Source organism: Falco biarmicus, chromosome 5, assembly GCF_023638135.1.
Source record: "Falco biarmicus isolate bFalBia1 chromosome 5, bFalBia1.pri, whole genome shotgun sequence".
Classification (NCBI taxonomy): Eukaryota; Metazoa; Chordata; class Aves; order Falconiformes; family Falconidae; genus Falco; species Falco biarmicus.
The window spans coordinates 81,204,869-81,218,323 of NC_079292.1; the positions used below are offsets into that span (position 1 = coordinate 81,204,869).

The window sequence follows — 13,455 nt, forward strand, 5'->3', positions numbered from 1 at the left end:
GCCGGGGAGCCGCTCCCCGAGGTACCCCCGGCGCGGGGTCCCAAGCGGCGCTGGCGGTACCGGTACCGGTACCTCGCCCCCTCCCGCCCCCTCCCGCCTCAGGCGGCGGCGCCCGCGCGGGCCCTCGGCGCCACCCAATCAGCGACGGCCGGCTCGCAACGCGCGCGTGCGGGGCGGGCACCACGTGACTGGCGGGCTGGCGGCGCGGGGTGGGGGGGGAGGGAGCGGCGTGACATCCACATCCGGGTGAGGCCGCGCTGCCCGGGGCTCCTGCGCGTGTCCGGCTCGCGCGCGCGGGGGCGGTTTTCCCGCGGCGGGGGCGGCGGCGCGCGCTGCTGGCGCGGGAGCGAGGCGCGGCGGGCTCGGAGCGCCAGCGGGGCCCGCCGGCCGCGGGGTCTCTGGCAGCGGCGGCCGCGGAGCGGGCTGAAGCGAAGGGGGCAGCCGCCTCCCGCCCCCCACTGTGGCGGCTGCCCGCCTGCGCCGAGTAAGCCTCGCAGGGGCCGGCAGGCGCCGTGCCCAGCCGCTCCACAGCCCTCCCTTCACCGGGGTTCCGGGGCGAGAGCCGGCGGCCTGGTACTGACGGCGGGGAGCCTGGCGGCAGCGGTGCCTTCAGGTGATGGCCTGTGCCAGGCCTGCCCTGGTCTGCCTGACTCCTCCCCCGGTGCTGCCTCCGGGCCGAGCCCTACCTGTGCCCCCGCTGTGGCCCACCGGCACTGGTAACCGTGCGCGGCGGTGGCCGTGCTGAGCGGGTTGCCTGAAGGGTTGCTGCAGAAAGGGGGTTTTAGGAGTAGTGTAGGGGAGCCACAGCAACCTTCCTTCCTTGCACCAGAAAATTGATACCCCTGTCAACAGGAAGGAGAACCTTGTGAGTAGTTCTCTAGCCCAGAGGTTTGGAAATCTTGGCTACGACTTTTCTGCTCCTCTGCTTCTGAGGCCAAGCTGTGCATGGCTGAGTTGTCAGGCACGGTCGGGAATCTTAAGTTGTGGTGAAATATCCAGTCTGATTTTTCAGAGGTGCCTGTGTGCCTAATATCTGTTACTATAAATGTCAAAGTACTTCTGGAAAACTAGCTGAATCTTCAGGCATCTGAAACATTTTCTATACGTTTCTATAAATTCTGTAATTCTGGTCTTTGAACATCTTGGTTTGAGGCTTCTCATATTTTTAATAGGGTTGACTATATCCTCTTGATACCTCAGCACCTGAGCTTAACCTCTTACTCTGGGATACTCCCTTGATGAACTCTCTCTGCAGCTTTGATTCTTCTCAGGAGGCTATACTTTTATCTTCTAAGCACTTTTCCTATGTTAGCAATTCTTTTTGCCGATCAACTACACATCATGAATGCCTTTCTTGCCATCTTACAGCAGTATTTTAGTGGAGCTTTGGGTAGTTTTGTCGTAGTGCTTGAGCACCTGTTTCTATTTTTGTTCTCAACGTTTTCTGGCTGGTTTCATTTCTCCTGCTCTTCAGATTTTGCTTTTCTGCATGCGTTTCTTAAACTTGTTCTGATTGCCTCCATGTCCATGGCTTGAATGTCTAAGTAACTTGGTAGTAGTGTTCAAGTACTTCATTGCTTTTTCTTCAGGGATCTCAGTTTCTCAGTCACCAATACAGGCAGCAGACTGCTGACAGTTCTCAGAGTTTTCAGGGTAGATGATATCTGTTAATGAGCACTGTAGTGAACTCTATGCTGCTAAGATTTGAAAGAAAAAAAACGCAGCAGTGTTCAAACAGGTAATGCCTGGATGCTCAAGGTATAGTAGATAACCCCAGAGCCTTTTTCAGAACCTTTTAAAGAGATTCTTCATAATGTGGTGCAAATTTATTTTACGGTACTTTGAAAACAAGACAAACACAGGAGGCTAGGAGAGTAGCTTCTGTGCTGTGTGCCTCAACATGTCTTTGTGAATAGCATCATCAGTAATGCCTTCTGCTGTTAGTCTGGGACGTCACAGCCTCCAAGTTCTGGTTCTACCTTAAAGCTGAGATGGTGTTTTATCGTAGCTCATCTGAGGAGGTATGTGGATTTTATGCACACCAGATTGAGACAGTGGACATCAAAGTAGTCTGTCACCTTTGGACATGCTTTTATCCAACTCTTTATTCTGACCATTGCTATAATTAAGTTTAAGGATTCCTTCCATTTAATTCAACATAGAGATAGAAATGGTTGAAAGCTGAGTATACCCGGTGACACATTTACATCTGTGATGTTCATACATAAACTTCCCCAAGGATTTTGAGACATACTGATCAGTCAGTGACTCACTAGAGCTCTCAATGTGATTTAAGTACTTTTCCATTTAATTACATGTTCCTTGATTGTTTTCTGCATGTCTTTGAACACCACGGAACATTAGACCAGCTCCTTTGCGTTTCTTTCCAAGTGATACAACTACTGCCAGAACCTGGTAAAGAATGTATGTTCTCTAAACAGTGTTAGCTGTTTATATGCTGTGAGGCTGATGTTCAGGATGATGATAGCTACATAGATTTGTAGGTGCCAAAATACAAATGCTATAATGCATATTTCTGGTCCAGAGGAACAATTGGGTCACAATCCTAAGGGCAATAACTGGCACTCTCCAAATGTATGCAGAACTGCTAAGACATCCAAGTATGGTGTGTATCTGAGCAGCTGGCTTGATTCCTTCTGGCATACTGAAAACCAACTTCCAGGAAAGCTTGCAACACCAAATGGAAAAAAAGTTTGCGGTATGATGGAAACAAGCTTTTTTGTAACTCTGAATATAAAGTTCACAATACCTTCTTGCCCATGTTCATTTGAGTCAATTCAGGTTCACAGGGTGGTTGTTTCAGTCTGCAAGTGGTATACTCATGTGTTTTGTAATCTGCTAGTGTCCATTTGTGCGGTTTTGGACGCTTAAATGCTCTTACAAGAGAAGTTCTTTCTGCTTATGTAAAACTAATTTGATCATAATAGTGAAGGAAAAAACTTGTTAAACGACTCTTGATACTTCTTCAGCTGTGTTTTTTTCTTTTGTGTAGGGCTTTTTCCCTAGCACTCTATAGAGGTTTCAGGCTGCAGATAGTGTAAATTTTAAGTCATGCAGACTAAACCTACCTTTACATGTATTGTAAGTGGGAGATTATTTACGAAGTGTTGCAGTGTGACTTTCAGATGTTATATTTTAATATCTGTTAACATTGCACTTCTTCGTTACTTTGATATTTGTAATCATAAGAATGCATCAGAAATTCAAGGTGGGGCATATTTTTCCATTTTGTCTATCTCACACTTCTAAAGACGTGAAGATTTATGTGGAAATAACACTTGCTTGTGTTAGTAAAAATAACTACCTTAGATTTTGAAGTTGAATCTAGCTTTACTGATAAGGCCTATTGCAACCTTAATCTTCTTCCTTTATTCCTTCGTGCCCCTTAAGCAGTGGTACCTGCTCTCCAGACCTGAGTCTCCAGGCGTGGTGCTGTTTTTACAGAAAGGGATTAAGTGATTTGTAATTTTCTTAATGCAGAATAACATAGTATCTGGGCTTTCTTGAGGTACAGTAGGATTCATATTCTTTTGTCCTAAAGAGTTTGGAATTGACCAATGTGAACAATTTTGGTTTTGTGACGTAGCATGCTTTTTTTCCTTTACATTGTTCAGTTGACAGATTATTTTTTTTGAGTGACCAAAATGAATTCTGGGGGTTCTGTCCACTCTTTCGAGGAAACCAAGGCTTAAAACTGTTAATTCCATCATAGGGTATGACTGGAGAAGCAGGATTGTGTACCCATAAATTTATTTTTAAGCAATTAGAGAGGAATTTTGAATTAAAGTGAATTAAATTTATTACTTTACATATACCTGTTTGTTAAAGTGATAAGGAATAGTCCTAAAGAGATTTTTAGGGATGACATTTTTATAGACTTACTCTGCAGTTTTTCAGCAGCTGGATGTGGCACCTGTTTGCCTTTCTTTGTGTACATAAGGCTAATATTTCCTGTTGATACATTGTTACAGGTGCTGTCTAGTAAACATTTCAAGCCTTTGAAACAGCTAGAATGAACATGATATAAATGTGTTTTGGATCCTCAGAAAGAAAAATGTTTCTCATGCTGATATAATGCCTATGCAACAAAATTAGTTTTTTCTGTTTGTCATTAAAGTGGTCACAATTCAGGTTTTGTATGTCTTTCAGAGAAGAATCTAGAAATAGCTTTAGTTTAAGGTGCTAATTTTAGTCAATATAAAATTTATCTTCTGTTAAATTTGCAGAGTTCTAAGTTTTAGTTTTAAGAAAATCAAGCATGTCCAAACTACAGTGCTAACTTGGTAAAAAAAAAAATATCTAAAATCTGAGGCAGTTTATGGAACACTGGCTTTAAAAACCTCCACTTAATGAAAACTACAGAGGATAAAATTCTGATTTTTAAGGTGCCCACCAGCAGCTCTGGTAATAGTTTTAGAATGTAAAGTTTTCACCTGTTCAGCAGTTTTTTTGATCAAAAAAACAAATTTGAATGTTTTAGATAATTTTTGTGAATCTCCTTTTTTGATAATAATATGGCATTGTAATACTTCTATATTAACTAGTCAGGCAAATTTCCCAGTCCAGTGAAACTTAAGTCGGGTCTTGTCCAATTCTTTCACCTTTACACTCCAGGAATGTTGCTTCTCTTATTTTAATGCAGTCCTTCTGGAAAAGATGGCAGGTTTTTGTGCACATATGCAAACTAATTTTAGGTGACTATGCAGCAGTAATGGCTGGGGATTTTTGTTTGGTTGTTTCAGGAAAAAATAGTTTAAACAATTATTCTGGTAGCAGTACTGTTTTCAAATTACGACTTTTGCTTCTGTTCATCTTCCTGCTGGATTATAAGGCTGTAGCAGATACTGTACAGGAGAAAGCAATCAGTACTGGAGAGCAGGTTGCCTGTAGTCCATGGAATACTGTTGGAAACTGGCACCAAGGGCTGACAATATTAAAAAATATTTTCATTGGAAACAAGTGATATAGGGTGTGCAAGCACATGTTAAGGTACAAAACGTCCAAACCCAAATTCTTCCAGTTGGAAAATTACGAATTTCAAGGCTATAGACCTGCATGTATTAGAGCTGTTGCTTTTACTTCAACAGGGGACTTAAAAAGGTGTTTAATGTGATGTGTTATTTCTATAAAAGCAGTTCACAGAACATTACCGCAGAGAATATCAATGTTTGAGTATGCTTATTGGTTGTATTTCAGTTTTTGTATGTATTGAAGAATTGTACTCTGATTATGTAGTATTGCATTCTTAACTGTTAAGTGACAACACAACCATGCCAAGGCGCTATAGTCTTTTGATCTGAATAGAAACAGAAAAATACACAATGTGCAATCTGTTTCAAGTGACGATAAATATGTATGAAAGTGTAATGAAAATTCAGTACTTCATTATGTATATTATGAGCTGGGAGGCATGTCCTCTGAGCGGTGGCCAAGTACTTTGGGCTTGGCTAGTTCTGAGAAAAGGAGGCTGAGGGGTGGCCTCATCGCTCTTTACAGCTTCCTGAGGAGGGGCACTGGAGAGGGAGGTGCTGATTTCTTCTTCCTGGTATCCAGTGATAGGATATGTGGGAATGGTTCAAAGTTACGCCAGGGAGGGTTTGGACTGGATGTTAGAAAGCATTTATTTGCTGAGAGGGTGGCCGGGCACTGGAACAGGCTTCCAAGAGAGGTGGTTAGTTTCTCAAGCCTGTCGATGTTTAAGAGGCATTTATTTAGATAATGCCCTTAATAACATGCTCTAACTTTTGGTCAGCTAGTTGGACTGCACAATAGTTGTAGGTCCCTCCCAAGCGAAATATTCTATTCAATTCTGTGAACGCTCTGGGGAAGAGATGCAGCTGTGGATGAAGGCACTGAATAAATGTGAGCTAAAATGGATGATAAATATTTGCTCTAAGTTGTAGACTTTTCAAAAAAATAACTGCTGTAGACATACTTGCTGTTGCACATGTTCTTTTGGGCACACTGAATGAAGCTGGGAGAAATCTGTAAGAAGATGAGGAGGTTTAGAGGTGCTTCATCTATTGTTACTTACCCAGAATAAGTACCTGCTTTCTGGGAAAATCTCATCATTAATCCTTGCTGAGGTTGGGGTCCACATTCCCCTGGTACTGTTTGGGGCTTTTCATTATGTCCGGGGGATCTCTCTGTCAAGAACTGCCCTCTGAGCCTGGCTGTAGAGGATTACTGTTAGTCTGTAAAGGCTATTTTTCAAGTACTGGGAATTGCTCAGGGATTGCCCTTGTGCCTTCATTGAGCACAGTGTATTCTTAAAGATTATGGTATGTAGGTGCCTCCTACAAATGAAGAATGGGGCTCCTGAATTCTCTGTCCCCACATTTACATGTGGTATCTTCTGTAATGCTGAGGAAAGCTTAAAGCTTTGGAAGTTTCAATGGATAAATGGGGTTTCTTCTGGCTTTAAGTCATCATCTAAAGGGAGCAGTAACATCAGGGCAATGTGATTCTGCAGTATATGATTATATAAACTAGTTCCCTTTTGATTTCAGGCTCTATGGTAAAGCATTAGGAAAAGTGTGAAGGGGGCAGAATGTGTTTAATTTTTTATTTTTCAGACACATTCATTCTGAGGTGGGCTGACTCCCTTTTAGAAATGGGTTGTGGAGTCCCACAGTTAGTGGTTGGTCCCTGAGAGTCTGGTGAGTTTCAGTTTGTTATTACAGAATTTGTACTGATCATCACTGTTTCCAGTATGCTTTGCTGAAGTTTTTATGTATCATTAATGTTACTAATAATGAATTAATGAAATGTGAACCCAAAAAATTTAAACATTTTTTTTATTTTTTAAAATGTTTATTTATAAAGCTAAATGTAAATAATTTAAAAGTAATTTGCCAATTGACAAACTCATTAGAACTTACAGGACCACTCATGTTAGAAAGGCACAGGATATGGACTGTTTCTGTTTAACAGACTGTGGAGGTATGGAAAAGCATTAGTAGGATCATGTCATCATTGTGTGTGTGCAGATCCTGTTCTGAAAAATAACTTAAGGGACTTAAGTCTTTCTAATAGTCTTTGTTTTCTAAGTTTTCATTCCTTTTCCACATTCGATTTGCAATTACTGTCTGAGTAGTAGTAAGAAAATGGAAAGGATGTAATCAGTGAGTTGCAGGAGCTTGTGGCCAGTGACAGTCCTGTTTAAAAAAAATAATTTGTAGAAAAAAACTTCCTGTGCCTTACTTCTAGAGGAATTGCAGACTGACTTTAGAGAGAAGTGTTTGGTAAGACAGTGGTGGCTTTAGAAAGTATCTTCAGTAGTAAAAGCTTACTATTTTTTAAGTCAAAATCTGTAAGTGATAATTAATGTACAGTTCCTTATTAATAAAGAAAAAGGCAAAACAGACTACATGCATTTCTGATCTGTTAGCACAAACCACTGATTTTTATTTGATGTCCATCTGAAGCTTTCTAGAAGTGTTGCAGCTTGTATGTTTTTTACTAAAAATGTTTATAATGTCCTTCTTAAGGGATGAGGGTAGGGCAGATCAGAATTCCTTGGGGGGATAGTGATGGGGGTCCAGAATCTTATCACCTCAACATCGGTGGTCCGTTCAGTCCAACTTGTTGGTGGACAAATAATTTTGTGTGAAATGAGCTGGGGAGCTAGCCAGGTCATACACACCTATGATTTCCATTTGTGTTAAGATCAAACTGCTGCTTTATCAGTAGCTGTAAGATAAATGTAAAACTTCAGGACTGGCTGTTCAATGTTCTTTATCTTTGGGTGATTTTTTTTTGCTTTTTTCTTTTTTTAGGGTGTTATTTAGGGTATTCATTTCTTTATGGCCAGGATGTCAGAGCTGGGTACACGTTTAATTGGATGGAAATGATAATAGCAGCTGGGAATAAGACTTTGTATTTTTGATGTCTTTTTGTGTGTATTTTTGGTTAAGAATTCAAGCCACACCTAATGTAGGACTTAAAATACAAAAGCAACTGAAACTGCTAACAAAAGGAAGATGGTGGTGTTTGGTGTTTTTTTGTAATTATTTTTTTTTGTAAGATAAAGATTGTGTGTCTGCAGACATCTTGAGACATGAGGGAAGAAATACATTGCGTGGTTTTCTCTGACCAGAGAAAACTGAGGACAATTGATGCCCCTTTGAGATGTGTCTTATTCCTTAAGCAGCAGCAGACTTCAGTTTTGGTTAGTGGTAGCTGCTTTCTTAAGCCGGTTGTGAAAAGTTTACATAATCCCCTAAACCATTTAAATGCTGAGTGAAACAGGTTGGTTAACCTAGCTCTGAAAGTAGTTTATTGTTTAAAATAAACGAACAGACCCCTTTCATCTGAGAAGCAGGAACTAACAATCCATTGCAGCAACTCATTAAAAAATTTGAACTCAATATACAAAGTATGAAGGGATTCTCTGTAACAATGTGTTACAAGCCTTAAAAACATAATTTCATAAGCAAATTTTTATCTTCCTCCCTGGGGATTATATTAAAATGAAATAATTCAAGATAAAACCAGTCTTTGTTGCAGTGGTACATTGCTTAGACTTCTGTTTTCTATTGGGGTGTAAAGTTAGTTGGAAAAGAAGCTGTCAGAAAACAATCCTAATCTTCTACATATGGTTTTGCTATAATGGATAAAACCTAGGAATCTGAATTCATTGACTGAATTCATAGGCCTAATAGGAAAATAAAATGAAACTGTATATGGTAGAAATAGGTAACTATTGACCTAAGCTGGGGGGGATGACATAAAAATAAAATAGAAATAAAATTGAGTGGTTCATCTAACACTTTTGTTTGCATGGCATGCTCTATTTCTCTACAGCAATTTCCTGTTAGTTTGTGCAAGGGACTGTCAGCGTCTTCAGTTAATTTGTGCTAAGCCAGGCAGCAGATTTTGTTGGGTATTAGGCTGCAGTTAAGCCTGGACACAGGTCGTTGGTCAACAGGTAGTATCACTGCTGCAATTACAACTTTTTTTTCATGTTCTTCTCTTCTGAGAAATTTGTCCAAGGAGCAAACTTCTTTTCTGTTTTTCTTTCTGTGTATTCAGGCTGAATTTGTGAGTGTTATTTTTCTGACTGCTGGCCCCTGCAGTAAGAGGAAGGGACTAAAAGTTTGCTGATCTAATATGCTTCTCATTGTGATGGTATCTGCAACATATGGGCTGTGAAGAACAGTATAACTAATTGAAGTTACTGTTTATTGTGCTTTGCTATCTACTTCCTACAGGTGTTTGTGTCTGATCTCAGTCCATTGAAAGGCACATGAAAGCCATTCCTTGATGTAAGTGTAGCTTATATTTAAAAGACACTGTTACTGAGTGATAAATAAATTTTGTAGGTGTTGAATAGATGAACAGTTCTGATTGTTTGCTATAAGCCATCCCTTGATGTAATAGTTGGTGAATTTTATATTCAGAGTGCCAACTAGATCAGAGAAGTAAGTGGATTTGGATGTTAAGTAAGTATTATCTGTGAGAATTAATGCGTGTGAGAGAATAGGTAGTAAAGTAGTAGATTACACTGAGCTAGGCTGCAGGTAAAGTTTGAAGGTTCAAAATCCCAAACTTCCAGAGGTTTAGAAATGGTTTTGTGATGCTAGGTTGTTGTAGATGAGGGACCAAATGAATCTGAACTTCAAATAGGGCACATGAAAATAGTACCTATTCATTGCTAGTCAATTCTTTTCTCTTCCAGGCTATCAAAAAGGTAGCTTTTTATACAAAGGAAAATAGCACTGGCTGTGCTTTCCTGTTAATATTTCTGAAAAACCTCTGAAACAGTTTGCTCTGAGAGGTTATTTAGTGAATGTGACAATGAGTCCTTAGCACAATTTGCAGTAGTAATGGCAAACTTAGATTAAGGTACAAAACTGAAGTGCTTTGAATATTGATTTAAAGTCCATACTAACTATACTTTTGAAATATTGTGGTGTCTATGTAAACAGGTACAGATGCCCTTTACAAGTAAAGACAAATACTAAATTCCCTCTTAAGCCAGTCCTCTTTGTTTTTTGTTAGAGGTTCTATGGAATGTTTATTTTCACGTTTCAGAGCCAAAGTAGTCAGTTGATGACTAATACGTTGTGCTTGTTCTTTATTGTATTTGCTTTAGTTTTTGCTACAATGTAATTTCTTGCAGGGAATGATAAATAAGAAAGTTGTGAAACATGCTGCCAATGCAAGAGCTTACTTTTAATCAGAAGAATTATTTGGCTGCAAATTACTTTTGAATAGAGCAAATTGTAAGGAGAAGAATAAGAAAAAAAAAAAGTCTTTCCTTATTTTAATTACAGTTGAAGTCTTCATAGAATAGGAGACACCGATAAGTACATATAAAAAGTAATTAGGAAAACATTGATTATAGAGTTTGATCTGTTTGAAACCTGTCATCTAGTACCAGGTAAACGTTGTGTTGCATACAGTGCTTTCTGTACATGCTCTAGATTCTGAAGTCCTGTTTTGCTTGTAAGTAAATAATTATACTAAATAACTGCTAAATGTGCTAAATAATTGTAGCTTTATACCATGTCTCTTTTAACTTTCTGAATAAAGTGAATGTACATAAAAGCTATTTGATATTTGGTGTACTGCTGCAGAACTTGGTCTTGTAGTTCTTTACAGTTGAATTTTTCCTTGTTTGCCAGAACACAGTGCTAGAATTGATTTCATTTATCTTGAGGTGGGCTTGAAAGAAAGATTGGAATGGCATTACTTTGATTTTTTTAGTATACTTTTATACTAGAATTTCTTTTAATATGCTTTAATTTTATACATTTATAAAATACGTAGGTATTAAGTGAATACCTACATTTTCACTTAAATATCTTATTTATCGCAAAACACAAGACAGTGATTTTTTTATTTTTAGCTTTTAATTTCTGAAGAGACCTACAGTCAACTCCTTTGCACTAGGCTTACTCTTTTTTCAAAACTTAAAACACTTTCCTATGTTACAATTCTTGAGTTTAGTGTGTGTGTATAGAGAGAAATAAACTGGAAATCCTGTCTCTGAGGATTGGAATTTAGTGTAGTTTTAGATGGAAAACAAAATATTTTAGCATACACTTGCCAGTTAAGCTTTTAAAAGGACTTTCCATGGAGTGCAACTTCTGAAATAATGCAGTGCTTCTAAAAGGTTTCCATGTGATACACATGCCACAGTTGACCTGCTTTTAGTTTACAAGCTGCAGGAGTGAAATTAACAGCATCTTGGCCTGATCAAGTATAGAATGAAGTAAAGTTGTACTTAGTTTGCTGGCTTTCAGTGAGGTCTTGTGACCTGTGATATGTTCTGCTGGTGGGCTCTCCAGTTTTTCTCATGTTTCTTTCTGTTACATGGGAAACTTTATAAACAGTTTACTTTTTTTTTTTTTTTTACGGGCAAGTTTTTGCACACTTGATTAGCACTAATGTATAGTAACATTGTAAAATGACTGTGGAAAGAGTCTCAGAGGTTGAATTTAAAACCATTTTTGTTTAAAAGTTACAGTTTCCTTAAAAATGTTTCATAAAGAAATTTAATACTAATTACAATATGATGAATGATAAAATGAAATATTGGTACTCCAGAATCAGATTAATTTTATTATTGGAAGATAGAAAATACTATTTGCTTTAGGGTTTTTGTGAATACTTTTTTTCTAGTTAATGAATGCTTACAAAAATGTGTGCTACAGCTATCTATCAGTATTGAAGGTATTTGAGATTTGGTGGAGTTATCCTTATAATTGCGTGCATGATCTGCCTTTAATGTTTATGAAGAGGCCTGACCTACCCTTTGTTGGAGTTGAAAGAGCAATACTGCTGTGTGCACAGCTGAGCAAAGTTATGAGTTGCTTTTTGGTTTTGTTTTGTTGTTTTTTGGGTTTTGTTGTTTTGTTTTTTTGTTGTTGTTGTTTTTTTTACATTGTAGCAAGCAAAAAATACATAATATAAATCCTTAATATTTCCAGTGTACAGTTTTAAAAGTAAACCACCTTTTTCATGCATTTGAATGGGGCCAAGGTAATACTGTTAGAAAGTGAACTTAAAAGGTTTCAAAATGTTTTTACAAGGGTAAAGATACTGACCTGCTGGATTGCCTTAATGTATTCCAGTGTGTGTTTAAGAAGGATTTAGGAAGCTAATTGATCCAGTTATTGTGATATGAACTGTATTAAAGACACGTAGTAAAATAGATGCATGTCAGGGCTCAGTGAAGAACACTTAGCAAGAATGCTCAAAAATAAAGTGACTTGAATTCTTTTTATATTACTGGTGGTCTGCATGGTATATGTAGACAACACACTTGGAAATGAAGTGATTATCTTTCTAATATACCTGAATCATTTCTCTTTAAAAAAAAAAAAGAAAAAAGAAAAAAAAGAAAAAGGTTAACAAAGTTGTTGCAAAACATACACATTTTTATTTTAAATGGTTGACTTCAGGTAGCAGCTATGCTTAAATTGTTCAGATTTCCTCATAGTGTAACATACACTGTCATCTGATTACAGTGTCTAGTTTAGGAGTCTAGAAAATAAATAAGTTTTTATTTTAAAAATAAAAGATTATTCAATTGTATCTCAACATTGGATCACATGGAAAATTGCACGCATCTATTTAACCTGGTTTAACTATAAATGACTGTGGAGCATCTGGAATTAGTAAAACCAATGAAGGATAAACACTGGCAGTATCTTTGTTACAGGAGGGGCTACTGTGTAGTTTTTGTTTTATTAATGCAATCCTGGTTCCTCCACTAGATTTGAGTTATAGAACCACACGCTAAATAAAAAAGTGAGGGAAGGGTGAAGGAAGACCAGTAGTTTGTAGAGTTGAATTTAGTTATAGTCTTCTGGCAACTGCACCTCCTGTTCAGTATCCTGGTGACAGCCAGCCAGGCTGATTTCTGAGCTGCTCTCATTAAATGCACTAGGCTTGAATTCCTTTAAATTATTTTGGCATTTTTGATTTAAAAAAAGATTTTCTTTGTTCTTATTTTGTGAAATGTTTTATATAACAATTTTTTGTGTAAGTTGTGCACTCAGCAATAGTTGTCCTGGGAAAATAGTGGTTTGATTATAGAAAAAGCCTAATGTATTATGCATAAATGAAGGAAAAAACTTGTGATTTTTCTGTTAATATTATTTTTAGCAATCTGATATTATAGAAAATGACTGGATTACCTGAAGTTGTCCACTCACATAAAATTTTTTCTTAAATTTTCTACAGAAAATTATGGCAATTACCTGAAACTTTTAATTGTTAAATGCATTGGTTTTTTTGTTATTATTGTGTAAGCATAGCATATTAATCATTATTCTTCAAATATTCAAGCTTTTTCTTGCTGACTTTAAGTCAAGCAGAACTTGGCTTCATTGGGAATTCTGCTGACTAAAGACTATGTAATTGCCCAGCAATTTATGTCGTTAAAAGATACCACTCCACATAGTTTATGCTTTTGAACCTGAA

General features: G+C 38.2%; 1 protein-coding gene across 6 annotated transcripts in view; it reads left to right on the forward strand.

The window, feature by feature from the left end:
- The first annotated feature begins 214 nt into the window (after positions 1-214).
- CCDC91 (coiled-coil domain containing 91) overlaps positions 215-13,455 on the forward strand; it is a 150,049-nt gene continuing 136,808 nt past the window's right edge. For 2 of the 6 annotated variants that reach the window (XM_056341287.1, XM_056341293.1), the window contains exon 1: positions 253-865. The gene's annotated coding sequence lies outside the window, so the exon portion shown is untranslated. The other 4 variants (XM_056341289.1, XM_056341288.1, XM_056341292.1 and 1 more) reach the window with 4 other exon arrangements.